This window comes from Mesocricetus auratus, unplaced genomic scaffold (assembly GCF_017639785.1).
Source record: "Mesocricetus auratus isolate SY011 unplaced genomic scaffold, BCM_Maur_2.0 Super-Scaffold_100003, whole genome shotgun sequence".
Classification (NCBI taxonomy): Eukaryota; Metazoa; Chordata; class Mammalia; order Rodentia; family Cricetidae; genus Mesocricetus; species Mesocricetus auratus.
The window spans coordinates 26,723,209-26,750,725 of NW_024429188.1; the positions used below are offsets into that span (position 1 = coordinate 26,723,209).

General features: G+C 40.2%; 1 protein-coding gene across 21 annotated transcripts in view; it reads left to right on the forward strand.

Annotated features, from left to right (window-relative positions):
- Tbl1x (transducin beta like 1 X-linked) overlaps nt 1-27,517 on the forward strand; it is a 155,559-nt gene that overhangs the window by 99,220 nt on the left and 28,822 nt on the right. For all 21 annotated transcript variants that reach the window (XM_013119054.2, XM_013119051.2, XM_021231748.2 and 18 more), the window contains one exon: nt 24,898-24,992. The gene's annotated coding sequence lies outside the window, so the exon portion shown is untranslated. The remainder of the gene's footprint in view (nt 1-24,897; nt 24,993-27,517) is intronic.

The following is a 27,517-nucleotide window of genomic DNA, read 5'->3' on the forward strand; positions in this document are numbered from 1 at the left end:
AGGGATTATACACAAGTGTAGGAGCCTGAGTTTGGATTCTCAGAGCCCCTATTTAAAAAAGGCTGCATGCTATAGAGCCTGTAATCTCAGCATTTATTTCTAGCAAGATGTCATGCCGAGACAAGACTGCTTAGATGTTCATGGGCAGCTAGCCTGCTGTATGCAGCTGCTGTGGACAATAAGAGACTGTTTGAAATTAGGTGGAAGGTGAGGACTGACACCAAAGCTTGTCCTCTGACCTTGACAATTGCATTCACATTCACACACCAGAACACTGTGATGGCTACTCTTGGCTGTCAACTTGACTGTATCTTGAATCAACTAAATCATCGCTTGCTGGGTCAGATTATTTGAAGCGGGAAGACCCTAAATCTAGGTGGCAGTTTTTGGTGGCAGCACAGATAAAAGGGTGTAGAAGAAAGAAACATTCTTCCTTTGCCTGCTTGCCCTCATTCTTGCTTGGCAGGTTCATCTGTCTTGTTGCTGCAGCATCTTCACCAATTTAGAACCAACTTCTCTGGCTTTCCAGTGTAGACTGGAGACTAGCAACTCTGTAGGAATCTTCTAGGTCTTTAGCACCAGGTTGGAACTCCTGAGACATCCAGCCCTGTGAACTGAACAACTACCAGTAGATTCTCAGGCTCTCCAGTATGAGACATTGTTGGATTATACAGACCTTACCCTGTCTACGTCTTGATTCACAGGCAGCAAGCAGAAGGGGACTGTGCCATGGTGGGTGTAGCTTGAGCATATGAGACCTCAGACCCCACTCCCACAGTGACATACTTCTTCCAGCAAGGCCACACCTCCTAATAGTGCCACCCCCTATGGCTAAGCATTCAAACACATGATTCTATGGGGGCCACTTTCCTTTCAAACCACCACATACACATTGGGCTGGTGGTTCTGTATGATATACTCGTGCTGGGGGTGAGCTACCCCATGAATCACAAAGGGCAGCACTTCTATAGTGGCTTCTTAAGAGCTTTCCTGGAGGACTGATACACAGGTGCTCAGTTCATCAAAGCATGAGCAAAATTGATAGTTGTAACAAAAGCTGCACATAGATGCTCCCTTTAACTGTGTTAAATTGCTAGCTGCATTTCAGACTTTTCAGAGCTTGTCCATTATTCCACAAATGTTCTTTTTCAGTTTGAGGACCACATCCGGGGAACCTTGTGGCCTGGTTCCTCTTGTCCTATGATTCTGTGCATCAATGGCAGTTTTTTAGACTTGCCTTGTATGTGTTGACTTTGACAGTTTAGAGGGGGGCCTGTTCTTTCTTTCTTTCTTTCTTTCTTTCTTTCTTTCTTTCTTTCTTTCTTTCTTTCTTTCTTTCTTTCTTGAGTCAGCTTTTTTTAAAAATTAAAATTAGAAACAATCTGATTTCATGTATCAATCCCAGTTCCCTCTCTTTCCCATTCTCCTGTGCCTCTCACAGACCCCCATTCCATCTGTCTTCTGCTCAATAGAAAGGGTGAGGTCTCCTATGGAGGATCATCAAAGTTCCTCAGATCATTTGGGTCAGGGTCTAGGCCCTCCTCCATGTGTCTAGGCTGAGAGTATCCTTCTATGGGGAATGGGTCCCCAATGTCCGTTTATACATTAGGTATAAATGCTGTTCCGTTACCAGGGGCCCCATAGACAGCCCAGGGAGGAGGCCTGTTCTTTTTCATTATTATTATTATTTTAATTTTAAATAGCTTGTTTTACATGTCAATCCCAGTTCCCTCTCCCTCCCCTCCTCCTGTACCCTCCTACCAGCCCCCCCCCAGCCTCCCACCCTATTGAGGCCTGTTCTTATGTTTTATGTTTTCTGCAGTTGGGATTGGTCTGATGTTACTCAGGTGATTAGAATGGGATAGTGTAATTTGGGGGTATCCTGGAGGTGAAGTGCCCCACTGTTTTCTCCTATCAAGGGGGAATAGAGTCAACATAACATGATATTGATGTTCACTTTTGCCTTTTTGCTGAAGTTGTGGAAGCTAAATGTGTGTATTATGAATTTAATCCTCTCTTTCTATACAGTGTTCATTCAAAGTACACACTGGGTTTGATGTAATAAATTTCACTTCCTGGAATTGTTTTGCTTGTGTTTTACATGAAGATATATCTGTTTACAAATCTCTCCATGGAAAGTATTGGGGTTTCTTTGAAAATGTTGGGGAGAGAGGGAGGGAGGGAGGGAGGGAGGGAGGGAGGGAGGAGAGAGAGCGCTAGTCTGCATGTTAGCTTGGACATCTGCTTTGGTTAAGTCCATAAGAAAGCATTCAGATGGGTTTCACTGAAAAAAAAGTGTGTGTTCTGGTAGCTCATGAATTTATGTATATTTCATTACTTTTCATAGATGCACCAATAAAGTAATTTCACTTGGCAGCAGTAAGTTTGGAGACAGTCCACAGTTGGGTGTTTCTATTTAGTCCCATTGAACCAATTCTGTTGGAATTCTAGGGCTGTTGTGAAGGACTAGCAGTCTGATGCTGTGGGCAGTTGGCAAACCCTCTGCAAAAAAATACCTCCATTAATTCAGCAAGAAGTTTAAGCAGAGGCCTCATTAAGTCCATATCTTTCTCCACTGAGTATTTTTAGAAGCAGCAAATATCAACCATAAATATTTAATGCTGTGTTTATAGACTTTAGCATCACAAAAGTACAAAAAGGGTGACTGTGAGGAAGCTAGTTGCAGAGATTGGAGGGAAACTATTCTAGAACCTTCCATGTATAAAGAAATTATCTCCAACTTCCATAGGAAAGAAGGCAAATAGTTCATTTTAAGGAAGTCACAGAGAACATATCAGTAATGAATTTGCTCTTTGAGTTCTAGTCTCTTCAAGAGGCTTTGCTGACTATAAAAGCAAATGAACGAGTGAATGAATGAGCAAATCAGTCAGTCCTGTCAGCAACTTGGAAAATAAAATCAAACATGCAAAGACATGGATACACACATCCATAGAAATTTCCCCAAACTTTTGTGCATGTTTATGAGTATGCAACTGGTTTGTCTGGCTTTGAAATGTGTATCTTAGTTACTTTTTTATTGCTGTGAAGAGATAACATAACAAAGGCAGCTTACAAAGGAAAACATTTAATTTGCGAACTCATGGTTCCAGAGGATTAGTGCCCACAATCATGGCTATCACAGTAGGGAGCATGGTGGCAGGCAGGCAAGGCACTAGAGCAGAAGCTAAAGACTCACATCTGACCCACAAGGTAGAGCCCAAGAAAGAACTAACTGGGAATGATGTGTTGGATTTTGGAACTTCAAAAGTCCACCCCTAATGACACACCTTCTCCAATTAGGCCACAGCTCCTAATCCTTCCCATTTATTTCCACCAACTGTGAACCAAGCAGTCAAATGTATGAGCATATGGGAGTGGCATTTCTCATTTAGACAACTGCAATATCTTCCCATTAAACTTAGAAAAAGCACACATGGACTGAAAATACATGCTTATATCTCACCTGTCAAGCAACAGTCTATGATTTATTTAGCACACATGCTTGCATTTTAGACTTCTTCCAGTTTTTGCTTTAGGGGAGATTGCTGTAAATAGAAGTGCAGGGCTCTTGAAGCAGATTATCAGATTGCTTTTCTTGAAATGTCAAGGGACTGGAACCATGCAGGGGTCAGAGGGGTAGAGGAATGGAGTGGAAAGGGGTTGCAGTCAGATAAGACTCCTCACCTTCTCTTAGTTAAGCAAGCCAGGCATACCTGGCATCTGCATTTGCATTTTCTCCATTGCATTTCTTTGATTCAAGAAGAGATGGAATGTTGCTCTTCCAGTTGCATTCTTTCCCTGTACTTGAAAACTCTGGGGTTCTCTTGAGCTGTACACTCTAGGGGTTTCCTGTCAGCTGTTTTCAAGGACTGCAGTGTCAGAGTTTTATCTAAAGGCACCTTACCTGACATTAGTTGGTACATTAGTCTCTGGACTTCAGCCAAATGCTAACTTGAAGTATTAGAGCTGTATATTAAACAAATGATAAGGAGAACTCGTTGTGCTAATATTGGACACAGTACCTAAGTAAATTATGACGCTTCCTGAAAAGTCGGTGCTACATACCATAGTTTCAATTGGTTGTTCATGGTAATAGATATACTTGGAGCTCCCAACTCCTAGCTCTATTCCTTAATTGGTAGAGTACTATTAAGTGTGTGTGAGAGAGTGAGTGAGTGAGTGAGTGAGTGAGTGAGTGAGTGAGTGAGTGAGTGAGTGATTGGGGTTAGACACTTGGTTGCTAAATTGACTTCCATACAAGGACATGAGTTCAAATCCCCAAGGCCCATGTAAAAGCCAGACACTATAGTACACTTCCTTGACTTCCTTGATCTCTTTTAAGATAAGAGAGACCTTATCTTAAAAATAGGGCAGAGGAAACCAGATGTGGTGGTGCATGCCTTTAATCCCAGAGGCAGGCTTTGTGAGTTCAAGGCCAGTCTGGTCTACAAAGGGAATTACAGGACAGCCAAGCCTACACAGGGAAACCCTGTCCTGAAAGTCAAAGAAAAACAAAAGGAACATACCTGACACTGACAATTGCCTCCCTTGCATACCCACACACGTGTATACAACCATAAACAATATTTAGCTACACATACACAGAAAATAAAGGTACTGTCCATTTATAGATTGACAGTTGTGGAACTTGCATAAACTCTTAGAATATTAGGCAATAAAGTACTGTTTTAAAATTTAGGTGTGATTTAACAAGCATGTAGTTTGTTTCTGCTGGTCATTAGCCAGAGTTCAGTGTTTCTGAGAATGTGTATGAGTTGGCATGTCTTGAGTTACATACACGTTAACAGTGTTTGATGTGGCAGGCTGCACACTGTCTTAGAAGCATTGAGGTGGCTGTACATGGAGAAAAGAACTTGTCTTCTGTATTTCCTTGAAGTCATCATTCAGACTGCGTGCGTTCGTGTGTGTGTGTGTGTGTGTGTGTGTGTGTGTGTGTGTGTGTGTGTGTGTGTGTGTAACATTGTCCACATGGTAACCAGTTGGAGGTCAGAGAACAACTTTGGGTATTGGTTCTCTCTACCTTATTTGAGAGCAGGTCTCTCTTATTTGCGTTTGATACTCTAGGCAAGCAGCATCCCTTGATTCTCCTGTTTCTACCTCCTGTCTCCTGGTAGGGGCGTGCTGGCATCACTGAGACTTGTGGTACCTGAGTTCTGAGAATCTGAATTCAGTTCCATGTAGTTATATGTCAGCACTTCACCACCAAGCCCTTTCACCTGCTCTGTTATTTAGGCTTCAGCTACCAGATCTCCTTTTATGACTTTACAACATCACACTGTATATAGTAGCATACCTAGTATATATTCCAGCCTTTCCCTGAGCAGAGTTACTTTATCTAAGTTTGTGTTTCTTTAGTTCTTCCTAAGAAAGCTTCTCAAACCTTGAAATGCAACAGAATAAAGGTGAGGAAAACGATGACTGAGAAATTACTGCTGGGCTGCTCTGATAATTTTGTAGTAGATGGCCTGTGTTTTGCAGATTAAACTTCTTGATGATGCCCACATATTTTTGTTCAAAAGTATGCTGACTGGGTAAGGCAGGCTTCTAGTGAATCATTTCCTGGCAGGTTCAATATAGTTTGAGCTAATCCATAGAGATGTGGCTTGAGATCCCATTTTATCAATAGGGATTTGCATGCTGCCACCTTGTACAATCAGCATAGACATTGGTCAGGGAGAGACATACTACACTTACAACTTTCTTTGAGAATGTGGCTCCTGGTAGGTGATGGTGACTTTGAACTTAGCTACATAGGGCTTGTGTGGCCACTACCAGTTTCATCCAAGAACAAACAACTCATCATCAAATGAACCCAAAAGCAAATCTCTTCTTGTGCTTTGTAATTTCCATCTCATGAAGAGAACTATGCACTTGCTATATATATCCATCATGTGATAGGTTAGTTCAGTTTTAAATTTTACTTGCTGACACAAGGGCGCAAAAGTAGTTTGACTTGTAGTAATTCAACACTGCATACCCCAGCATTTGTGCTTTTTTTTAACAGATTTTTTTCATACAATATATTCTGATTATGTTTTCCCCTCCCCCTACTTCTCCCCGATCCTCCCCACTTTCCCACTGATCCAAATCTACACCTTTTCTTTCTCTCTTCCATCAAAAAACAAACAGGCTAACAATAATAAAATTCATACTAATAATTAATAAGTGAGATAAAATAAAAGAAACAAACCATAATAAGACAAAGCAAACAAACAGAAAAAAAGAGTCAAAGTGCAGGAAATTCATAGGTGCAGAGACATACATACTCATACATAGCAAACCATAAAAACAAAATCAGAAGTTGTATATATAAGAAAAAGACCTGTACATTAAAAAAAAGTGCTCAAAGCATTATAAACGAAATATACCAGTCTGCTTCCTTCGTGCCCTCACTCTCTCGTGTGTGTGTGTGTGTGTGTGTGTGTGTGTGTGTGTGTGTGTGTGTGTGTGTGTGTATGTGTATATACATACCCACCAACACACAGGTGCACATTCGAGTATGTCTGTGGGAAGGCCAGCAGTTGATATCTTGAGCTTTCCTGGGTTGCTCTCCATACGACTTATAAGATAATCTCTCAGTTGAACCCCCCTGGCTTGCCAGTATGGCAATTCCTGCTAGCCACTTTGCCTTGGGGAGCATCCCCTCTCTTTTCCCTTGGAAGTTCATAATTAGAGACAGGCCAGCCTACCTACGCAGTATTTTTTTGAGTGCTGGAAATCTGAATGCCTGTCCCCATGCTTTCATGACAATCCCTTTATCCACTGAGCCGTCTCTCCAGGCCCTCCTGTGTTTTTAAGGAGCGAGGCTTGATTAAGTTTTGAAAGAGCAGCTGAGAAATGTCAGCAACAGGATGTTCTGTCTGAAAGAGGATTTAATAAGACAAGAATAACTACAGTAACCAAGAGTGGTCCAAGGTGGGACTTTTTAATGGGAGTCACCCAACAAGATTTGAGATTTGAGTAGTGCAGCTGAAGGCAAGCCCCACTAATGTCACCATCACCTTCTCTGGCACCTGTTAGGAAGGTTGTAAATTGTGTCACTATTATGCCCAGATTTCGGAGTTCCCCAAAGTTCCAACAAGGAGCCCAGATCTCATATGTTAAAGCAAAGGGCCTTTATGTAAGTTCAGACTTGGACTCTCCATGTGTCAACCACATTGACATGATCAGAGAGCCTTGGGCTCAGTTAAGGTGGAGGTTTTATCATAGTAGAGGTTGTACTGGAGGATTTTTAAGGTTCAGGACCCCTGATTGTCTGACATTTGTCTAGGGGTGTCTTGGTGAAAGGTGTCTAGGTGTGTGCTGGGCTGAGGGACATCTTGTAATCTATCTACATTGGTTGGAATATTAGGTATTTTCCCAGTGGATGGTACCTGGGTGGTTTCAGTTTGTGGTCTTTCCTGGAGTCAGGTATTATTGCCTTAGGGTAAACGGAAACTTCAGGCCTACTTTCTGGTTGGTCTCTATTGAGTTTGCCGTGGCCTACAATCACGGGAGTATTGTTGTAGATATTCTTATATACAGGCAAGGAAACCTCACACAGGTGGAGCCCTTCCGCATTGTGTGTTCACAGCTCACCTGCTGCCTGTTAAAGCAATAGCTAAGCTATGTAAAGGTCAAAGAGCTCAAAGGTGGAAGGTGGCTGTCAGCTCAGTGCAGGAACCACTTACCCATGACATTTAATTTTGACTCCCACAGCTTCTACCTGCAGCTTGATCTAGTGTCTAAGGGAACTTATAATAGGTTAGTACATTAAAAATAACTTTAGAGAAAACTGCCTTTTTTATTTTTCCTTGGGGATGGCTTATCTTCTGCCAGAACACTGTGAGATTATTAATGTGTTTCAAACTGGTCAAGGAGAGAGAAGGATGCCAAGAGCATAGAACTAAAACAGTGCTTATATAGCCTTGAAAACATTCACCTCTGAAGACTGGGGAGATGGTTCAGTGGGTAACAATGCCTGTGACGCCAGAACTGTGGGGGCAGAGAAGAGGATCACGGGATTGTTGGCTTCTGGCCCAGCTCCAACATCAGTGACAGACTGCTGCAAGGGAACACGGCCAAAAGTGATAGAGTAGAACACTCAGTGCCCTCCTCTGGCCTCCATGCACATTTGGGAACATGCATACATACTTACACATACTGGACACACAAATTTCAAGAGTCTCTTCTTCATTTCCAGCTACCATTAACATCTTTCAGAACCTAAAGTCTCCATGAACTCACTATTTTCTTTTACACAGTAGGAATTGAAAACCAGCCACAAATGAAAAAGTAGAAAAAAATTAGTAAATTTATATTCTAATATCTGACCCAATGTTAATACTGAAGCTTGTTTTCATATGTAACACCATGAGTTTGAACTTTGCCTAGAGGCTGGAGAGATGTCTCTGTAGTTAGGATCATGTGCTGCCTTGCAGAGGACCGAAGTCTAGCACCGACCATGGCAGTTCACACACTGTGACTCCAGTTCATGGGGTCTGACACTCTCTTTTGGCCTCAGCAGGCACTATGTACATGGCAGGAGAAGCACCATATACAGGAAATAAAAATAAATCTAAAAAAGAATTACTCAGGGGACTGGAATGCACGGTTTAAGATCATTGGCTGCTCTTGCAGAGGATCTGGGTTCCAGTCCTGAAACTTACATGGTAGCTTATACACCTTAACTCCAATTTCAAGCAATATGATACCCTCTTCTGGCCTCTGCACATGCATGGTGAACATACACACATGCAAGTAAATGTACACTTATACATAAAAAACATGTACCTGGTGTATGTAGAATAAAGTGATATTTATAGATGCTTCTTATAGTACCCATGTGAATAGTGTATGGACTTTGCATGTCATTTTGATTGTATACCTACAATTACAGTGATGATCTAGTCACGGTTTGAAGCTCTCAGACTCCTTTTTGAAACTAGGCAAACCAACTCATAAAATGGAAAATACTTTTCAAGTGGAAAGTTGCTCTATTTTTAGGCAGGGGTTAGTGTTAAACTAGGACAAGTTTGTGGTTATTAATGGATTTGGAAGTGGTTCAGGAAGAAAAATGCTGTAGACATGTAATTTAAAAATTTGTGTGTGAACCAATTAGAGAAGAATTTCATGATCGAAAATTTTCAAGTGTGCATTTTATGAGTTTCCAGTCACATATTTTCAGTGAAAATTTTACATTCAAGTTGAGATTTGGTGAATGTAAAAAATGAAGACACTTTTATTAGTCTTGGAGCATGAGTAGTAGGAAAAAGAAACGTAAAAGGCCATAATAATATTTTGGCTACTTTTGATGTTGAGATGAGGTCTCACTATGTAGCCCAGGCATCCCTCAAACTTGAGAGCCTTCTACCTCAGCCTTCTGGATGCTGGGATTACTTCTGTGCATCCCCATGCCTGGCTTCGGAAAGTTAATTTGTATAGGAGATGGAGGGAGAAATTTTATTTTGGTTGCAGGGATAGGCCCATGAGATAGTTGGCTACCTTACATCCAAACTCAGGAAACAGAGAGAGATGAAGTCTAAGACTCAGCTCATTGTCTCCTTTTTATTCAATCCTGTACCATATAATGGTGCCACTCAGATTCAGGGAGAGTCACCCACCTTTGTTAACCTAATCTTGATAATCCTTCAGACATGCCCAGAAGCTTCTCTCTAGGAGATTCTAGATCTTGTCAGATTGACAATAAATAACTATCAACCATCACACATACTGTGGTCCTATATCTCTGTGACTCGCTCTTTGCTTGATAGCTATGCATATTGACTTCTGACTGACATGATGTTCTTTGATATGTCTCTCGGTTTAATAGATTGCACAACCCAGTGACTATTCATTGGGCAGTAACTGGGTGAAATGCAGGGAAGGTAGCAACGAACAAAGCAGGCAATCACCCTGAATCCTACTAGGTAAAGCACATGCTACGCATAGCACTTGGCATGTCATGATGCTAAGAAAAGAAACGCAATAAAATCAGTGTGATATTTGCATTTTATTGCAGCAGTGTTCACCAAGGAAGCATACAGCTTGTTAAAGTACTGTTGGAATGAGGATAGAGCCCAAGGTCTTGAGCACAGGATATGAGCACTCTACCACTGAGCTGTACTCTCAGCCTTTGCTGAACATTTGGTATGCTTGAAGTGTTACAGTTTTGACCTGTATAATTTAAGAAATCTGTTGAATGTCATTTGTCTGTTCTCCATCAGAGAAAAGAACATTCTTCAGGGTCTCTCTGTCATTTGAAAAGGCCCCAAAGAGAAATTGATTTTTCTTGTAGTTGCTGTAGTGATTAGCAAATGCCATGTTTCTGTCCACATGTTATCTCATCCCAAATATAGCCTGCTCTGTCCATATAGTGTGTATGTATGCTTTCAGGGCTGACCATTTGATACTGGACAAAAAAGAAGTTATATGTGTTTGTGTGTACACACACATATGTACTCGTAACAAAGAAAAAGAGTCTATCATATTGCATGGGACTGTCATGGGAAAGATTCAAGGGACAGTAGCTAGGAGAGACTAGAGGGACAAAAGGGGAAAGTGATATAATTCTATTCCAATAAAAAATTAATTCCTCTTTATTAATTGAAATTCATATATTTATTTTATATCCTGATTGTGACCTAGGCCCTCTACATATGTGTGACAGTTGTGTAGCTTGATCTACTTGTGGGACTCCTAGCAGTGGGAGCAGGGCCTGTTCCTAAGGCATTGATTGGATGGCTTCCAGGAACCTGGTCCTTATACTGGATTGCCTTGCCCAGCCTTAACCCTTTAATTCTTGCTAAGTCTTTCAGCACAAATTGACCATTATTACAGAGCTTTGTAAATAATTTTAACTATTCCAGTCCAGGATGTCCGTTCTTTTTTTAGGTTTCAATATTTTATTATATGATGTTCTTTGCAGCATTTGAAGGAGAGGTTCTAATCTCCATACAAAATGGAAGACTCTAAAATGTACCTGAAGTGGTGAGACTGCAACAGAAGTCTAATTTAGATCCCTAGTATTGTCTCATGATTACAGATCATGTAGACTCTGCTTGTTTGGAGCTGTAGATCCTGGTAGCTAGTTCATACCCTGGCGAAAAGACAAGTGGGTGGGGAACAATCTAAAACCAAAGGAAAAAAACCCAGCCCCAGTGGGATTAAGTCCTGAATGATTAGCTTCATCATACCCACCCTCTCCACCCCAGAATGACACAAAAGACTGCTTTTGCTGTAAAACCAGTACTGATGGACTAGGGTAGGAACAGGCTGTAGCAATCTGTCAAAAAAAAAAAAAACCCTTTCAAATGTGTGTATACAGTTAGGGTTAATATGCCAAAGTTTAATCTGGAGAGTCACAAGTTCATTCATGGACTTTTAATACAGATTTACAAAGAGCCTACACATTACCAGTTTCCACATACAACCAGTCTTAGAATAAAAAGGGGAACCCAGTATCTGTAGGGGACCGCCCCCAAATGGCTACAACTGAAAGAACCTTATTTGGAATTGGGCTTCTATACCTTATAACACTTTGAAGTTGAATCCTCTTTATTCTGGAAGCCTAGCATGATACTGATCAAGTCTCTGTGTCCCTGACATATTATATTAAAGGTACACTAAATTCTGAAGTTAATGTGCTGCATAATAGTTTAAAATTAATGATTGTACAATATTACTTTTCTTATCCTTCCTCGCCCAAACTCTACATATCTAACAACACATGCAATATTTGTCTGTCTTGCTTGTTTTTCTTCATAGAATGATCTCTGATCTCTGTTTCCATCCATTTCCCAGCAAATGATATAATTCATTTCAGTCTATTCTTGAATAGCTCTCTCTCTCTCTCTCTCTCTCTCTCTCTCTCTCTCTCTCTCTCTCTCTCTCTCTCTCTCTCTCTCTCTCTCTCTCTCTCTGTCTCTCTCTGTCTCTCTCTGTCTCTGTCTCTCTGTCAATAGATATTGTCCTGATTGCCACAAACCTGGACATAGCCAGGAAGAGGGAATCCTATTGGGAAAATTCCTCCATAAGATTGGCTTTGTAGGCAAGTCTGTGGGGGCATTTTCTATGTGGGTTGTTCCAGTCCACTGTGTGTAATGCAACTGCAGGGCATGTGGTCCTGGGTTATACAAGAAACACTGAGCAAACCAGCAACCAGCACTCCACCATGGCTTGTGTTTCAGTTTCTGCCTTCAGGTTCCTGCTTTGAGTTCCTGCCCACTTGCCTCAGTGACAGATTGACCCTGGGGACTGTAAGCTGAAATAAACCCATTCATCCCCAAGTTGCTTTGATCGTGGTGTTTTATCACAGCAATAGCAAATCTAACTAAGACATATACCTGGCCAATTTCATATCTTGGCTGTTATTAATGCTATAGACAAATATGGATGTTTAAGTGTTTCTGTTATTTGTGCTGACTTAGATTAAAAGCTCATTTTTAAAGAGCACTCTGATGTAACAATATGCCATGTTATCTAATACAGACTTAACCACACTATGACCTATATTTCAGGATACCTACAGTTTCTCTGAAACTCAGAATTGTTTGTTCATGGTTGAAGCCTTACTGAAACTTGGCTCTGCACATTGATTTTTATATTGAATGTGACTATTTGGTGCAACAGCAGAATAGAAATGATAGCAGAGGCAACATAGCCTCGGGGTGTTTTTGCTCTATCCTCTAAGAATAAATTTGAGGCAGATGCCTATAATCCCAGCACTCAGGAGACCAAAGCAGGCAAATCATAGTTCCAGGCTATTTCAGACCTGCATAACCAGTTTGAGGCCTTGCCTTAGAATAGAAATAAAAGATGTGTGGGACAGAGAGTGCTAACTGGCTAACCCAAGTTAGACACTGACAGACATGTCTGTTAACTGGTAAGCCCATCTGCAAGAATCAATTGTAATTTTTAAGGCCCCGAGGGGGATAGGTATTTAAAAAATAATAAGCCAGTCTTGAGTTCTGCTCATTTCAGATGTGTGCCCCTTTTGTGGTTAGAACTCAGCTTCCTCTCATGTTTTCCCAATGAATTGGAGGTATGTCTCAAAATCATAAAGGTATCCAATTTGGGAAGAGTCTACTGTTCCTTTATTCGTGCTCAATTTGGGAACAAGATATGTATTAAACTGAGAGTTACGCTCTTTTCTTTTAATTAACCCATAATCTATAAAAGTCATTTTGACAACTCTAAGGTGGTTTTCACACTGGGATATTTGAAAGAGCATATATTCCCTCTTTGAATGATGTCCTCAAACTGCCATTTGATTTTTTATTAGTTTTACATTTTGCATGTGTGTGTAGTGTCTATGATGTGTGTATTTTGCCTGCCATGGTACGCATCTCAAGGTCAGAGGAAAGTCTCAGTTGGTCATTGCCTTCCACATTTTTTGAGACCATCTCTTTTTGGCTGCTACATATTCCAGGCCTATGATCTGCTGTCTCCTCTTCCAATCTCTCTGTAAATCTGCTGGGATTATAGACATATGCTGCACCTGACTCTCTGTCGGTCCTGTGGATCCAAATTGAGATCTTTGTGACCAGGGCTTGGCCTACTAGCCATCTCCTCAACTCTTCAAATGCCACTGGAGTACCACACTTTGTGTTTGATTTCTTGTCAGGAACACCAACCCCAACCGTCATACCTGGATCTATGTAGCTTACATTTAGCATATTTTTTATTTAAATTACCATCCTAGGACCTGAGACAAATTTTGACAGGCTCAAAGGAAAACAAAGTTGCAAAAAATAGCCAGCACATTTGGAATTTAGTTTTTATAGGAAATGGTGGGGCACGTGTGCTTTCTCTTTTCTGAAACCGCATTTAGAAATTTTATTTGTATGAGAGACTCTTTTGCCTGGGAAGGAAGAGAGGAGTAAAAAAGAGAAAGGTGGGCAGCTAAAATCATCTCGAAAAGCAGCCTGGAGAACTGTTCAGAGTGCCATTCATGTAGTCAGATTGGCAAGGCGCACACAAATTGAATTTGAGAGTTAGTAAAGATTTTAATGTTCTCTCCCAGATACAGAATCTGCTAGCATTTTTTTCTGTTTCGTTCTTTTTGTCTTGCTAAAACCCACTTGATCCTTTTTTTAAAGCCTGTTGTAATTATTTTTTACAGAGAACAAATTCATCCCCATATGTGGTCAGTTTAGGTATACTTTGAAAAGTTGTGGTCTTCCAGCCTCCCTGTAGTTTTAGTGCTTGGAAGGGGGGGCAGCTGAATTCCCCACCACGGGGAGGGGGCAGGGTGGTCTGGGTTCAGTAGAGAGATCTGGGAAGGTTCTTGACGTCAGCCTCTGACTACCACATGCATGTGTGCCCACATTCATGGTGAACATGCATACAGATACATGCCACACAGATTCACATGAAAGAAAACCACACAACCTTCTGGTGATATATGCGCAGTTATCCTCATTATGTCCTTGCTGCATGTGTGGCTTTACCTACACTGCAGCATATGACTTCATGTAGCAGATGTTGAGAGTCCTTTGTCCATTCATCAGCACAGCAAACAGACTATTTCCTACAAGATACCCAACCTTTATGAGGAATTCTGCAGCTTTTCTAATAGCAGCTTCCCCTGGAAAATAAAGTCGTTGTGAGAGAGTTTGCTAGTTTACATGGCTAGGGAGACAGTGTCCTCCAAGGGATATGGGCTGTAATTTCCAAGAGATAAGGTCACACTGGAATTCAGAGACAGAAAGAAGATAGCTTATGCTGTGCATAAGGAGAGTGTGCTTAAGATGAACAAGAGATATGTAGCCAATAGTTTAATCTTAGAGTAAAACACCAAGAAAATGAGAAGTCAGAAGATTCTTTATCTTGTTTATTTATGTGTGTGCTGGCACACTTGTATCAATGGTGCATGTTGGGGAGAGAGCATAGTCTTTGATAGTAATCTGGCCTCCACCTTGTTTGAGACAGAGTCCCTCTTTTACTGTTTCTGCCATACTTACTATTCTGAGGTGTCTGACCTTTGAGCTAATGACTGATTTGTCCTGTTTTCTCTTTGCTTCTTGCCAGAAGCAGCTCTGGGATTACAAATGGGCATCTCCACATCTGGTATCTTACATGGGTTCTGCGGATGGAACTTACTTGGCCAGGCTCTACCGGATTAGTGTTTTCACCCTACTTAGCCATCTCCTTGGCTCTCCTTATCTTTTTGAGTTATTTAAAGCATTTTGACACAGGCCATGTGGTATAATGGAATGTCGATAGAATGCCATATCAGTGACCTATGGTCAGACTTTCCAAGATAAAACACTGAGGGTTAGATTTTCCTGAAAGTCTTAACATGACATGTGTTTCTGCTTCTGAGTATCTTTGAAGTACATGGCACTGGGCATGTTATTGATCTTTCAAATGAAGTTCATTGTGTATTTATGTTGGCTTTAGTACCCCATACCCAGACTAGTAGGACCAGCAGTGATGAAAGGATATGGGAACTCTGCTCTCCTAATGAGAAAGACATTAAATGGGCAGGCATTTAAAAATATTTAACCCTTGTTTTGAGCTTCTTTGGGTCTTTTAGATCAGAGCAAGATTATCTTTTGAAAGATGTTGTATTTGGCCCTGCTCGTCTTCTAGAGTTTTCTTCCTGTTTAATTTTTATTTATTATTATTGCTAGAGAAGAGAAAGGAGAGGAGAGGTGGCAGAAACAAGAGTAAACACAAGTGCTTGATGTATGAGTATGGGCATAGATGTGCCACAGTATAGGAATAGAGGTCAGAAAAAAAACTTAGAGGAATCAGTTTTCTTTCTAAGTAGCTCCTGGAGATTGCCACACAAGCCTGACTGACAACCTGTGTTCAAATACCTTTAGCTTGGATCCATTATCTCACGTGGCCTATATCATTAGTGTGCAGTGCTCACAATAAAGCATTCGTAATACCTTGCACATTGTGAGATATGTCAACTGCTTCATCCGTGATGAACATGGCTTTTATAAAGTGACAGGTGCCTTATTTGTGTGAAGTGTCTGTTGTCCCAGTGGTCTCACACTGTAAACCATCTCCATTTTATCTGCCATCTCCATGAATAAGGAGTATCCCTGTTCTTCATTCACAACGAAGGCAGTCTGCAAAGTGGGACCTGCAACCATGTCACCAACGTATCCGAGAAAGCCATACTGCATGTATTTTGGGAGGTGGGGGATATTCTCCTTTTTACTGATTTAGTGTTTTTTCCACGCTGACTCCACTTTGGTTATCAATAATAGACAAACAGGACACTGAGAGACCAGTTCTTGCAAAAAAAAAACTGAGTATTTATATTGGGAATTGAAAAATATTTGTCTTCAGAATAGCTGGAAGGTTTTGCAAGGCTGATTGTGTCCAGGTCCTTGGAGCCTCATCAAAACATAGTTTGGTGTTCCTATGGTGCAGATCCCAGGGATCAGAATCTGATGCCATGGTCCCTCTCATGTTCTTCCTCTCTTTACTGATACATCCCTCAGTGATAGAAAGCAGATCTGTGTTACCCAGGAGTGATATGCATGGCCTTTCCAGACACAGTGTGCAATGTCTATGTTCACCCTGATGACAGCTGTACATTATTTACTTTAACTTTTTTCATGTGTTTGCAGTACATGGATTAACCAGGTCATGGTGATACTCCTTCACAGCAGAGGTTAGGAAAATATTGCCTGTAAGACCACTCAGCTATAGTTTGTCTTTGTGGGTAAAGATGTCTTTGTACCAGTCCTCATCTGTCCATTTGTTCTTTACTGACTCTACTCCCACTTAGAATACAATACTTGCCTTGATAGCATAGTCACAACATCCATGATATCCTAATAAGTTGTACATTTTATCTACATTGATATGTTATGAATTCTTGTGTGCTTCTTTGTTCTTAGATGTGCATAATATGAACCAGTGACTTTATTAAAATGCCTAGCTGAGGAGCATAACTTAAAAGATATAGAACACTGTCATATTCTTTTATTAAGAAAAATGAGAACAGCACTCACAATAGAGGTGCATGGTGACAGTTAGTTGTGTATGTATTCTGCTACCCAACCCTCTCCATCGCTTGCTAATATCGTCACCAATCAAAGGCACAAAAACTTGGGTCAGTTGATTCCTTTGCATTGATAGTCAGGAAGCTGAGAGATCAGTTAGTGTTCTCCTTTATTATACAGTTCAAGACCACAGTCCAGGAAGTGGTGCCACTCACTTTCATAACACATCTTTCCTACCTAGTCAACATAATCCATTACAGGCATGCCCAAAGGCCAAATAGTCCCCTACAGCTTTGCTTGGAGGCTTGTCTCCCAGGTGACTCCAGAACCTGTCAAGCTGAGAATTAACATTAACTACCACACAGGTAGTTAATGAATGTGTGTGTTTATTTCTGTAATATGTGTGTGTGAATATGGTTAATTAATATGCAAAGATTCTCAGTGACATGGTCATCACAATAAGCATGACATATATCATTACCATATACATTTACCATTAGAACATACATGCACACACAGTGTGCTATAGATGACATAAATGGGATTTAATTTATTATCACCCAGTTGTATTATTTCAACACACCATTCAATACTGGCCTTTCATTTTGTATTTCTACTGCATTTTCTGCATTTGTTTCTCCCTTTTCTGCCATTTAATTAGCTGCATTTTCTCATTTTTTTGCTTGTGACTCTAATGTTTATAGTCATCATCTTTGTCATCCTCTATATTTGTTGACATCGCTGTATCATGTTAGAAAGTCACAATATCTATCTCTAGTCCTGAATTGTTGTCACACATTTCACTTGTATGCATGTTACAATCACTGACTATTGACTCCTGTAGTTAACTAGTTTCTTTTTCATTTTTATTATGAATATTAACCCAAATTGGGAAGATAATGGTGGGAAATTCTGCATTTGTGTTTTCATGAGCTTATAACTTAGCCTTGACTTCCTGCACCATGCAGAATTGGGTTACCAAGAAAGCACTTGCCCATTTGTAGATACCATGCAAAACATTGAACACTTTTGGAAAGTAGTATCAGCAGCAGTTAGCAGTACCTGCTAACTTATTGTGCAAACCCAGTAAATAATTGTGACATTTTTTTCAAAAATCTTTATTTTCTTTTACATGGATGTTTGGCTTTCCCTTTGGATATACTTCTGAGCACCACAGGCATGTCAGGAACTGGAATTTCATGTGACTCTGAGCCACCTTGTGGTTGCTGTGACTTGAGACCAGGTCCCGTGAAAGAACAGTCCGTGCTCTTAACCACTGAGCCATCCCTCCAGTCTCCATTTTCCCTATCTTAAATATATATCAAGCATTACTCAGACCCTGTCACATAAGCCAAGAATGCCACCTGCAGATAACATCATTGAAATGTTACCCCTGTACCCCAGAGACACTCGGGCTCTGATTCAGCCTGTAGCTTCAGAACAAGTATTTTGTCATTTTACCTATACTATTTTTAAACTATAATTTTCTTCAATGATCCTTGGTTTAAATTTATAGCTGTCTCTTGTGTTTATGCTCTATAGGCTCAGTTTTAAAGGACATTAAGTTTAGGCCCTCAAAATTGGCATACAAAATTAATTAGAGTTGTTGTTAAGAAAGGCAGTACCATACACATACGCTATAAATCTAATTTTAAAAGGAAGGAATTCCTTATATATTGCATGTTCAGGAATGGATATGAACATAGGGCATTTATGCACAACAATGACAAAAACACTGTGCTGAAACCAAGGCTTCTTTTGTTGTATTTCTACTTATGAAACCTCTTGCCCAAGTAATTTTTGCATAATTCTGCATAATTCCAAATAAGTTCTTTGATACAACTTCATTGTCAACATGAATGCAGAGTTGCATACTAATAAGATACATGCACTAACTTTTACATAATAAATAAGTCATGATGTGGTAGAATCTAGAGTATCTTCATTGGGTTTCAAAATTGATTAATATTTTAAATTTATAATCTTCAGTGCCAAGAATGCCACTTTGTGTAAATACATAGCACAAAATATTTAAAGCCATTTCCAAAAAAATTTGGAAATTCTGTCCTAATCCTAAGCCAAAGTCCCATTGTTATTATTATTTTAATGTACCTGATGTCAGATCTTGGGAGATGGCTCAGTGTTCAAAGCACTTGCCTGGCAAGTGTGAGGACTTGAGTTTGGATTACCACCTATAATAATTCCATCCTGGGAAGATAAGAGACCTGGGGTTTCCCAGAGCAAGCTGATTAGCAAGACTAGCCACATAAATGACTTGATTGAGAGCCTACCTCAATCTGTAAGGTGTAAGAGAAATCAGGGACGATTGCTAGCATCCACCTCAAAGCTCCACACACACACAGTTAAACATGCATATACACATGTCCAGCATATATGAAAACGGGAGAAGGGAGAAACTCAGTTCAGCAATTCAAGCATCAATTCATAAGACCAGACATCCAAAAATATACTAACTTGATACTAGCATGCTGAGCAGTGATGTAGGAAAATATGAATTCTTTGCTTTGTATAATTAAGCCATCCAGTTTCTTTAAGAGCAGAAGTCTGTATACTCAGGAAAAGCACTACAGATCATAACACACAACAGTCTCAGTTCTGGGAGGGTGGTGAGGACAGGGGATAGTACATATGTTGTATGTGTATGTGTAGAACCAAGGTTAAAGTGAGATTGCACACCCAGCATGGGTGAGCCCTACTGGGAGTCCCTTATATTCTTTACAAGTTTGAGTTGATTCGTGGTTGGGGTTTCAGAAACCTTGAACTATTGCAAATTATTTTTGGTAAGCCTCTCCATTCAGTTGTATAACATCATGTGGGATCATACCTATAGTTTAAGAAGCTGTGGTCTAAAGGAAGGGTATTCCAAAGTAATTTAAAATAAGGTGATCTGATGTGGAAACAATTCAGATATTGTCAGTTTTCACCTTCCTGTGCCCATTGTCATAGTTTCAAGAGTAAAAAGAAAATTGAAGATGGTGGCCTGATTTTTAACTCCCAGTGGGTAAAGGTTCATGGAGGACTGCCCTACTTCTTGGCACTATTATTATACTTATTTTTTAAGTCATTAGCATCTTGGCATACTTTTGTTTCAGTCAAATACTATCACAGATTTCAGGCTTCCAGAACCTATTGGGAATTACACACTGATTTTTATATTTCTTTTGGAGAACACATGAACCATGTATGTGCATGTGTGTGTGACTTTGTTTCTCTCTCACACTGTCCTGGAGTTCACCTCCACTTGGTCTCTCTATCCTGACATTGCCTGATCGCCTCTGGATGAACTATCACTTAATACTAACACATGGTGCGTGGCCATAAAAAGGAACGAAGTTAGATATTTGCTGTGGAAGGAAGAGCTTTGGAAACATGGTCAGGGAAAGAAGCCAGGCACAAATGGTCACTGTGTGATGTGTGTTTATATGAAATGTGCAGAGTAGGCAAATGTATGAACACAGACACAAAACTAACAGTTCTGATACTCCAGGAGGAAGGCTAGAATGACTGCGAATAGGTGGAAGGTTTTCCTTTGGTGTGATGGAAGTGTTTTGTGGGTAGTGGTTCCTTAAGATGTCATTGTACTAAATACCACCAAAGTGCTTATTTTCAAAATGGTTAATTTTTATGTTAAGTGATTTCATTTTACTTTAAAAGCAAAGAACAATGTTGAGAATGCTGGGGTATATTTAATGATAGTGAGCTCAAATTAGAATGTTCTTGTTGCATTGGGGTAAAAAGTCTTGATTTCCTTTTGTGAGGAAAATATTCTTAAATTTGGTGTCATTTTAAAAGAGGACTCTTTAAATTGCTAATGCTCTTCTGATAGGCTAAGAATGTAACTCCCCTAAATAACTGTCTTTGAAGAACACTTTTATATATCCTTTACTGCTTATCTATATTTTTTATGTAGTTTGAAAGTTCCATGTCATCAGACTTGGCTTGCTTGATATACAATGATAAGGTCCTGGCTTTGCATCCCCAGAACCTACAGAAAAGCCTAACTAGAGCCTAGTGTGCAGGAGGTTGAGGCATCTCTGGAGCAAGCTGTTAGATTAGCTCAACAGATGAGCTCTCAGTGCAATGAGGGACTGTCTTGGTAAATAAGGGTCAGAGCAATCAAAGAAGCCACTGATACCAACCTCTGGTTTACACACATGTGTGCACAATCGGGTGCAAAACACTAAAATGTTTATGCCTGGGCTGCTATTATGTTAGATGCTATCATGTCTGCCTTTAATTTCAGAGCTCGTGTGTGTGTCTAGTACCTTCACCTGAAATCTCCGTGGTATCCTATGGTCCCTGTAGTCCCAGAGCTCACTTGTAATCCAGGCACTTATTTGTAATCTTGAGTACTCCTCGTAGCACTCATTTGTGGTCCCAGCACTGACCCATAGTCCCTGTTGTACTCGTGTCTAGTCCCAGCACGTTCACTGTCTGTAACGCCAGGATCCAACATCTTCACACAGATGTACATGCAGGTAAAACACCAATGCACATTACAAAAGCAACTAAAAACTAAGTATTTTTCAAATATGCAGAGCTCTTCTGAAGCACTGCAAAAGTGATTAACAGGATTTATACCAGAGTGGGAATGAAGAAACCTACCTGTTTGACTTCAGAATGGATTTTAACAGAGGGTATTTCTGAGTTTGGACATTTGGCTCCATATGTGTGACTTCTCAACCCTGTGGAACAGTAACTAGATGAGGACTTGGAGGGTAGAAAAGTTGGTGAATACTGAGTCAGGAACACTCAAATAGGACATTAGCATGCTGGGGTGTCACATCAGGTTTGTGTAGAAGGAGTGCTTATTTAAAATCCTGTAACCACTGCATTACAGAGGCTGAGGCAGAAGGATCTCTTTTTTTAAGGCTACTCTGCACCATTAATTTAAAGAGATGCGGTCCCCAAAAGAAAAATAGGCGGGGATACTGCTCAGTAGTAAAGAACTTGATTAGCATGTGCAAGTCCCTGGATTCCAATCCACACAGCAAGAATTCCAAAGAAATCTTTCTGAACTCTAGTATCCTTGTGAAAATATTTTAATTCCTTCTGGTATTTTGCAGTAAAGACAGACAGGAAGAAAAAACATGTGGCAGAGAGATTGTGTAATTATAGTGTTAATGTGTGTTATCAGCTACTGCAATGTTCAGTGACCATATATGGTCTATCCACCCTCCACTCTCTCTCCCCCAACTCCTTCAGACTACATATACTGTACATACTGTGTATCCAACCTAGGATGCAGAAATCAACATGGGATGGCATTCTATTATCAGGACACATAAAAATGATGCTTTGAATAACATAACAGAAGGAAATACAGGATAGAGTGGAGAGAGAAAGGAAGGTCGGAGGATACCTTATGGCCCAGGAATTCTGCGTCCAACTTAGGGAATCAAGCACTTTAATCACTAAGCCATCTCCCCAGCACTGAGAACACCAACTATTGATGATGCTTCTGTTTATAGTACTAATCAAGGGGAAATCAGTCTAAACCAGCTATTAGAAGGATTGGTTTCTTGTTTTAATATACTGTTTTCAGCAATCAACTAATTATTTTTGACAGGTTGTATAACCAGAAGTATGTTATTAACCAAAGTTATAATTCCCCTTTGTGTGTGTGTGTGTGTGTGTGTGTGTGTGTGTGTGTGTGTGTTGATCACACACAGATGATAAAATCAATTAGGCTTACAGAGTTTCACAACATATATAAAAGATAGTCTTCAATTTTGAAACTCTGATTTGTGAGTTACCATCTGTTTTGGACCAAGGAAAATAGAAATTCACTTTTAAAGTTTTTTCCTAACAGCTTGTAATAAGAACTGTTAGTATATTAATTGCTTATTGAATTATGATAGGGTTTAATCTTTTAATTTACAGGCAATTTGGAGCTTATTGTGGTGACAGCTGCTTATATTTTGATACTTTGTATCATTTAGCTATTTCATCATAAGGCATATCCCCCACCCCATAATTTACATCTTACCCTGAGTAGTCATTTGCTTCCCCTTCAGCTTCCTTCAAAGAGTTTTGTCCTTTTTCCACATTTTCCTTTTAAAAAAGATTTGCTTATCTTTCTTTGATGTATGCAAGTGTTTGCCTACATGAATAAGTAGGTATCACATGCATATGCAGTACCAGAGGAAGCCAATATTCTCAGGAAATAGTTCCAGACAGTTGGAGCTGCCGTGTGGGTGCTGGGAACGGACCTCAACCCTGTGCAAGTGAGCATTTACTCTTTAACTGCTAAGCCATCTCTCCAATCCCTCTTTCCCACTGCATTTTTCATAACACAATTTCTTTTTATTTTATTAGCATATTCCTTTGTGCCTGGTTCATTCTGGTTTGGTGCCTTTTAATTTCCATTCAGAGGTTTTTGTAGGTGTTTTTATGACTCTTATTTTTATTTCTGAAATCCTTATGATTTCTTTCTTTTTTAATATTGAATGAAACTTGGAGGCCTATGAACCTGCCTGTCAAATCTCTTTCATTTCCTTCTTTTAAACAGCGGAACTATAAACATAACACTGTAGGAGTGATTTGCTTGAGTTTCCTGGAAACAGTTTATGATGGGTTATAAGGAGCACCGTCCTTCACAGCTTCACTGGTGGCTTTGAGTTGCAGCAAACCTGTACCTTTTACCTATTGCTCAAGATGATGGAGTAAGAATTCGAGAGGCAGGAATTTCATTTCCTTGGTTCTTGCACTTTCCGATGGTTTTTAATAGTTTGAGCACCAAGAGTGGGATTCACTCATAACTAAAAAAAATGTGCAAGGCTAGGAGTACATCTCGTTGGGCAACCGATGGTTAGCTGATTTGTGTTCCTACTTACTGAAAAATAACAATACAAACAGTTTTTTTATTTTATGTGTGTATGTGTGAATTTCTGCATGTATGTATGTATACCACATTCATGCATTATGCCTATAGAGAACAGAGATTATTGGATCTCCTGGAACAGGAGTTATAGTTATGAGCCAGCTCACCATATGGGACTTGGGAACTGAATCTGGGTCCTCTTCAGGAGCAGCCAGCAGTGCTCTTAACCACTGAGCCATCTCTCCAGCCTCTTAAAGCAATTTTTGGTATGATGTTTTCATGAGCTAGAAACCTAGATTCTTCAAAATCACTTCAGGGTCCAGCAAGATGGCTCAGAGGATAAAGGTACACAGTAGCAAGCTAGCCTTAGTTTGATCCCAGGGACACACTTGATAGAAGGAAAGAACTGACTTTGTAACATTGTGTTCTATGTGCCTCAAGTTCACACACAGACACATACTAAATGAATGACTGAATAAGCAAGTAGGTAAAAGTAGAGAAATAAATTCAGTCAGAACCCTTTGAAATGGCAGTTCATAAAAACACTACTCGAAAGGTTGAAATGGAGCTGGGGGTTCAGTGGTCAAACTCTTGCAGGGCTCCTGATTTTACCCTTAGCACTGAGGGAAACAAAACAACAAAGGATTGCTTTTAGAGGAACCTTTGATATGATATGCACAGATATGCCTATGCACCAACAAGCACGCTAGATTTACTCTAAATGTTATGCACGTCTTTACCTGAGAGAGTGCACAGGTTGTTGGTCACATAAAGCACTGCCCTAAACTAAGATGCCTTCTAGGATGTTATTATTAAGTGATAACAGCAGCAGCAGAATCTATGCTAGTAGTGATTTTATCATGTCAAAATGGCTGCATGTATAATAATGACTGGCCAGCTATTTTAATCCCTATTTCGTTTTGTATTCTTTTCATCTAGAAACTGTATCTTCATACAGAAGGTGAGGACAAAAAATAATAAGCAAATGAGAAGGATATCCCTAAGGGGACATAGGGGTGAGAAGGGATATGCCTTCATGTGTTTTTATGACATTTGTTTACAAGTCTTTCTGTTTCTCTGCAGGGTTGTCCTTGTCTTTGTGGGCGCCTCTCAAGGTCTGTGATCGGATGCTAGGTGGCCCACTGCTCCAGAGATCTACACATGCACTCACTGTGACGGTAAGCAGCATCCTTCCATGGGGTCCCTCTATTTTGTGCCTGCCATCCATTTGAGAAGCAGGCCTGCATTCTGCAAAGCTCTGTACTTGTTGTTAAATTATTTTTTAGGAAGAAGTTGCAGGTCTTTCTGCTGAAATTGAAAGAGGGAGGGAGGGATGGGAGGAAGGAAGGAACATCAGAAACCTATTATGGCTTCCATGGTTACTTTTCACCTTTTATGACCATCTTAGAGTTTTGGATCTTGACTGAGCTAAAATAAACTTCTCCAGGTGTCACTGTGAGGAGACAACAACTTCAAAAATCAGTCTTTCTTGTCAGTATCATGAGCTACATGGAAGCTGTAACTTTCATTAGAATTGGGCACAGGAATATAGCTTTTATTTGGATTCCACATGTGAATTCTCTGCTTCATTAGTTTGTGAATATGATTTGTAATTGTCTGCAGATTGACTTGCTGCCTGACTTTGAAATTTTGTAGGACGTCATACAGATTATTCTGCATAAATTTAGTCAAGACAAGAATTTACCAGACGGCAGACAGTGGTGTGAGTGGCAACTGATCACTTGAAATGCATATTCAAAATGAACTTGATGCTGTGTGGAGTGAAGGTCGTCTTACTTGGAGTTAGGGGTGCACCTCAGCTCTAGAGCATTTGGTTCTCATGCCTGAAGCCCTGGGCTTCATCCCTAGCACTGTAGGAAAATAAGCAAGCAAATAAATAAATGCATAGTTGTTACGTTTGATTTTAGAGCTTTGTTGTATTTACATATTTATATGGTCAGCTTCATTTTTAATACCTTTTTAAGTAACTCTGATTCACTTCCAAAACCCCACAAAGCTTTCCTAATTTTAAACACAAGCTGGGACACTTAGGGGCCAACAAGATGGCCCACTTGGTAAAGTACTTGTCTTATAAGCATACGGATCTGAAACCATGTTAGAGTCTTGAGAGGCAGCTGTGTTTATAACTCCACATGAGGTTGAACTCTGACCTCCATGTGCTTATACACAGATCCACATGTGCAGACCCCACAAACTCATGCACTAAATAGACCTTTGGAAAGTCTTGCTATGATGTTTTCAGAAGATAAAGCAGAACTAGAGAAAATGGGTTTAACTTTTACTAAAATGAGATTCATAGTATCTCAGGCATTTTTTGGATTTACTTTTCTGCTGTTATCAGTTGAAGGGTGTCTTTGGTCTGCTCTGGAAAATGAGGTCCTGAACACTTGAATGAAAGTGTTTTTGTGGACATGCTTTGTTTCTTCGGTGTATTTATTTCAGGGTAGATTCTCTGGACCATATGGTAGCTTTCAGATCTGGAATAGTGGAGAATTATTCTTTTTTAGAGCAGCTGCTGTGTCCATCAATATTGGGAGCTTTAAATTTTTTAAAAAATTTTATTGTGTAGGGATGTTTTGCCTGCATGTATGTCTGTTCAACACATGTGTGCCTGGAGCCCACAGAAGAAGACATCAGATCCCCTGGAACTAGAGTTACGGATTGTGAGCTGCCATCTGGGTGCTGGGACTAGAACTGCTGAGCCATCTCTGCATTGCCCACTATGGGAACTTTTGAACTATATTTTGAATAGTCAAAAGATGGGAGAAGGGGAACCATTCTGCCTCAGTGTTTTGACTGGGTGTTGGATTGAGTATGTAGTGATCAGCATCCCTTGTTCATAGTCCTTTCTTGGACCTCTTGTTCACATAGTTGGGTGTGTTTGTGAAGTGTTGTCCACTGACAGATGTCTCTGTAAGCATTATCAGGCAGGATGGACTGAAGCAGTTGTTTTCTCTAAGTAGAAATGGAAAAACCTGCCTTTGACTAGGAGAGAAAGACCAAGAGAGATTCGGGGATCATTGCTTTTGTCTGTATTTGGTTAGGAAAAGGAAATGTATGAGGCTGGCTACTTACTAAAATATAGAGGTTTTTTAGCTCACAGTTTTGGAACCTTAAAGTCCAAATAACATAGGTCTGGCTCATGCAATGGCCCCTGTAACTATACTAACCTCATGGTTATCGCATCACACTGGTAAGAATCCATGCAAGAGGGATTACATCACAAGACCAGGAAACAGAGGAGGGGACGGACCAGCCTTAGACTTCAAGTGGACTTGCTTCTTAAATGTCCACTACCACACTGCTCCCAGCATCTGAATCCTTGGGGGCACACTCAAACCATTGTATTCAGTCCATGATAGTCAGAAAACATCTTCTAAGGGTTTATTTTTTGTGGACCAGAGAATCTATGTTGAAGCCATTTGAACTTGCTGAATGCCAGTCAACTTGTGTATATAATATACTCTGGCGATGGGCTATGGGTTGCTAACTTTAAGCTAGAAGAACGCAATGGTTTTCCACCTATTTTAGCTGTATCCCTTTAAGTTGGAGCTAAAATCTCCACTCTTAGGGACAGGCTCCACAAGGTCCTGGGTAGAAATAACTTACAACAAAGAAGGCTCTGTCTTCTGGTATCAGGACTAAGATTGAGGAACCCTGCTCACTGCTGCTGTTGCCTTTT